The following is a 3,694-nucleotide window of genomic DNA, read 5'->3' as shown; positions in this document are numbered from 1 at the left end:
GAGTTACAGGGTGCACACGGTGCAAATTCAAGTCACGGACTTGGTATCTACACCATTTCAAAGTCATCTTGATGTGGCTCCATTAAATGCGGAGTCACAGTCTTACTTTCTCACAATTGAAACACCTCAAAAACACAACTCTCCAACTATCTCTCTGGACGTGGACATGATTTCTACATCAATTCATGATTCTCTATCTCTTAAACTCTTGGAGGATCCCCATACTTAAAACAAGTGATCATCTTCTAATTGATGATTTGTGGGATCACTTACCAATTCTTTCTCAAACTGTTGAGGGGTATATGCACCAAACTTTAAAATCAATCTTGTAATAACCGGGACTTTCACGAATTACAAAATATGAATTATATGTTTTATGTACAAATTATATGAAAGAGTAAAGGAATATTTAAAGATATATTATTCCATTTTGCCCCAGACTGGGTCTAGTGCCACTTCAGTTGCTTCCACTCCAACTCTGTTAGTGAAGTCAATGGTGGATTGTAAGATTTGTGGCAGAAGACATTGTGGCCAGTGTAAAGGGAATGTTCAATGTTTCAAATGTGGACATAAAGGTCATTAAGCGACGGAATGCAAGACAGGAAACCCAGGGGTTACTTGTTATAACTGTGGGAAGGTTGGACATAATGCGAGAAATTATGGAACAGTTACTCAAGGTACTTTATCTCAAGGACCAACATCCAGCACAGCTAAAGCCAGAACTTTCAAGATGACCAAGAGGTCCAATGCTCAGGACTCGGATGTAGTTACAGGTACGCTCTCTCTCAACTCCGTACCTGTTAAAATTTTATTTGATTCAGGAGCATCTAAGTCTTTTATATCAAAGGATTGTGTGAATAAACTGGATTTAATGTTAGATGACTTGGATGAATCTTTGACTATAGAAGTGGCTAATCAGGATAAAGTCTTAGTGAGTCAATTTTATCCTAAGTGTCAACTAGGAATCCACGGGCATTCTTTTTCGGCTGACCTAATACCCTTCGAGCTAGGAGAGTTCGATGTAATTTTAGGAATGGATTGGTTGTCCCAACATAAGGAAAATATTGATTGTAATAAGAAGAAGATTTTGATGTTTATAGAGGATAATGTTAAGGTAAATTATCACGGATAGAGGCAGGAAAAGAAATTTCTCTCGATACTGAAGGAAAAGAAACTGTTAAGACAAGGATGTGAGGCTTACTTAGCCCATATATTAGACTTTGAAAAAAGGCACCTAACCTGGACGAGATTCCAATAGTAAGAGAATTTCCGAACATCTTTCCAGATGAGTTGTGATAAGTGGATTTTATATCCACTTGAAACGCTTTATTACAAGCTTAAATTGGTGTTTTGGACTCAAGTTGTTGGTATTTTGATGTGTTTTTGTGTTATTGCATTTCAGGTATCAGTTATATGAAGAAAAGAGCTTTTAAAGAAATATGATAAAAAGTGATCAGATTTGGAAGCCAAGCCATTTCAAGTTGTATAGAATATGAATAGATTCGCGTGGGCAGTTGAATCGCCTAATTCTGACGAGTAGAACTCAAGTAATGGCCAAAACAAGATTCATTAGAAATTTTTCCAAACAGGAGCTGAGCGCCCGCCCAGGAGAGCTGAGCGCCCGTCCAGAGAGCTGAACGCCCGCCCAGAGAGCTGGGCTGCTGCCCAGAGAGCTGAGCGCCCGCCCAGAGAGCTGAGCGCCCGGCCAAGACGCGGCCGGTCGCTGATTTCGCTGAAAAAGCCTTTTTTGAGTGGAATTTGATGATTTTAAGGGTCCAGGTCCACTAGGGGCGTATATATACTTAATAAAAAGGTTTTCATCATCCGGGAAGATTGGGATACCAAGGAGAAGTCCTAGAAGCACAGAACAACTCCAAAAAAGAAGATCTTGTTTTCAACTTGTGATTCTTTGAATTAGTTGTAATTTTGGATGCTCGTTTTCGTTCTTGTTGAACCTAGATCTCGTTTATTCATACTTTAATTATTATTCAGTTTATTAAGACCTTATTTATACCATGCTTTCATTGGAACCCAGGGTGATGATGAGTTCGATTATGAACTAATCGTTGTCATGGGATTCTAGCGGATTTACTTATGGATTTCAATAGTTAATTGTTTTGATATCTTGGTGTGTGGTGATTGTCTGATATCCTAGTATTGGTTGTGCTTATTCGTCTTATATGCATAGCTAACATATAAGATAGCGTGATAATCTCTATTGAAGCGACAGTGAATATAGAGGTTTAGAACTTGCCATGCTAGCATAGGTTTATGTATGTGTGCATGATTAGTGGGTAACTCTAACCGATTCACTTGCCCTATGTAATCATTATGGATAACTTATGCTTAAACCGTTATGTTGTGAAATTCTATAGACATATAGGGTCTCAATATAATTGGTGCCTATTCAGCTTCTATCTCTTTTGTGGATGTCTGGTAGAATGATACTCGTGCAACGAAAGTTGGCGTTTATCAATTTCGTGTTATCTGATTAGTGTCATCACCATCACATGCTAAGGTTAAGAATGAAAAGGCTATTGAATGAAGTATTTAATGAAGTTAGGATCCCATGTTTGTCATATATAGTAATTCAACCTCAATTCTCTTAGTTAATGTTATTTAGTATAATCTCTTAGTTTAATAAAAACCCAATTTGTACTTTGTCCTAGCATCAAGCGATAACCATACATTGTTGCATAGGTGCATAAATTGTACTTAACCTAAACCAGTCTCTGTGGGAACGAATCTGATTGATATCTTATACTACTTGCGAACGCGTATACTTGCGTGAATATTAGTGCTTGTTTTCGCCCTAACAAGTTTTTGGCGCCGCTGCCGGGGACTCGATGTTAATTTTTAGTTTATGTCCTTGTCATCAGTGGTCGTTAAAGTTCACTAACTTGGATTCTTTTACTTTTATGATTTATTTGTTTATGTTTCAGGTACTCATTATAATGGGAGATCCAGCAGCACGAACGAAAGCTTTGAAGGATTTCTCTCAACCCAAGATCAATGACATTCAATCTAGCATTGTCAGGCCAGCTATCATAGCTAATACCTTTGAGATCAAGCCTGGCATAATTCAATGGGTACAGACTTCAGTCCAGTTTGGGGGTTCTCCAAAGGAAGATCACAATACACACATTAGGGATTTCATAGAGATCTATGACACCTTCAGGTTCAATAGTGTTTTTGAAGATGCTGTGAAGCTGAGACTGTTCCCATTCTCTCTGAGGGACAAGGCTAAGAGCTGGTTATACTCTCTACCAGCTGGTTCGATTACTTCTTAGGAAGATCTTGCTCATAAGTTTCTTACTAAATTCTTCCCTATGGTGAAGACAGCTACAATCAGGAATGCTCTTACTCAATTCACGCAGCAATCAGGAGAATCTTTATATGAAGCTTGGGAGCGTTACATGGAGATGCTTAGGAAGTGTTCTCATCATGGAATGCTTGATTGGAGATCATCAATTGTTTTTACAATGGGTTGGGAGCACAGTCCAGACCCATGCTCGATTCAGCAGCAGGTGGAGCATTATGGGCGAAGAGCTATGAGGAAGCTTATGATCTAATTGAACTGATGGCTGTTAATGAATATCCGTATCCAGCCCAGAGATTGCCACAGAACAAGGTAGCAGGAGTTCTTGAGGTGGATACATCTACGGCTATCACTGCTCAACTAAAGGCGTTGTCT

General features: G+C 38.9%; 1 non-coding gene across 1 annotated transcript; it reads right to left on the bottom strand.

The window, feature by feature from the left end:
- Positions 1-3,344: 3,344 nt before the first annotated feature.
- Positions 3,345-3,451, bottom strand: LOC141688390 (small nucleolar RNA R71). Its single transcript, XR_012561834.1, has one exon. It is a non-coding gene; the product is annotated as a small nucleolar RNA R71 (small nucleolar RNA).
- Between the last annotated feature and the right edge of the window lie 243 nt (positions 3,452-3,694).

This window comes from Apium graveolens, chromosome 9 (genome assembly GCF_009905375.1).
Source record: "Apium graveolens cultivar Ventura chromosome 9, ASM990537v1, whole genome shotgun sequence".
Lineage (NCBI taxonomy): Eukaryota > Viridiplantae > Streptophyta > Magnoliopsida > Apiales > Apiaceae > Apium > Apium graveolens.
Note: the sequence above shows the minus strand (reverse complement) of the source record. Positions and strands in the feature narration are given on the sequence as shown.